General features: G+C 57.6%; 1 protein-coding gene across 1 annotated transcript in view; it reads right to left on the bottom strand.

Annotated features, from left to right (window-relative positions):
* UAP1 (UDP-N-acetylglucosamine pyrophosphorylase 1) overlaps nucleotides 1-802 on the bottom strand; it is a 33,319-nt gene that overhangs the window by 31,690 nt on the left and 827 nt on the right. The gene's annotated exons all lie outside the window — the stretch shown is intronic.

Genomic DNA, 802 nt, shown 5'->3' on the forward strand with positions numbered 1-802 from the left:
AGCAGCGACTGCAGGTGGTGTCCCAGGTCCTGAGCGGGGACACTTCGGACAGGCCCAGACGTAGGGATGTGTTCAGAGTGAGAGAATCCATCTCCACTTTGGGTCATGGTCGGTCTGAGATGGGAGTTCAGAGGTCACCAGCGCCCAGGACACGAGCTCCAAGCTCCATGAGGCCCCGGGGGGGCAGGTGGAAACTAGAGCAAGGGGCAGCAGACGGAGCCTGGGACTCACAGGTTTTAGAAGGCCTTTCTATAGGTGTCAGGAGATAGGGTGCCATTACTTGGCTTTAAAATTACCAAGTAAAAAAGGCAGCTGAGATAGTTTCTATTAAACCATTTTCCAAGCAATGCAGTCTTTCCTGAGGTTGGGGAAGCTCAGCAGGGAGCCAGGTAAGGAGACAGGTCCTCCCCCTCGGCCCTCCCCACTGCCGGACCCTCCACCTGCCGGTGCACACACTCTGGACACCGCCCCCAGTGACAGCTCACAGTGCAGAGGGCTCTGCCTACTCAACCTGCAAACACAGTATGACGGCATTTTAAGATACAAGTCAAACTTTTCCAAAAGCCCTTAGATACCTCCCCACCTTCCGAGGCTTGAGAAAATGAATCCTCGCAAATAAGACAACTCTGATCCTGGGCCGAGACCCCGCGCCCGCAGAGCCCAGAAGGCAAACCATCCCAGGTAAGCAGCGACCTGCGGTGCGGGAGGGGACTAACCATCTCGGTTTCACCAAGGACACTGCCCGCTGACCCCGGAGAGCGGGAGGGCAGGGGAGGGCAGAGACCCGTCACGCTGCCCCCCC

Source organism: Myotis lucifugus, unplaced genomic scaffold (genome assembly GCF_000147115.1).
Source record: "Myotis lucifugus unplaced genomic scaffold, Myoluc2.0 scaffold_507, whole genome shotgun sequence".
Classification (NCBI taxonomy): domain Eukaryota; kingdom Metazoa; phylum Chordata; class Mammalia; order Chiroptera; family Vespertilionidae; genus Myotis; species Myotis lucifugus.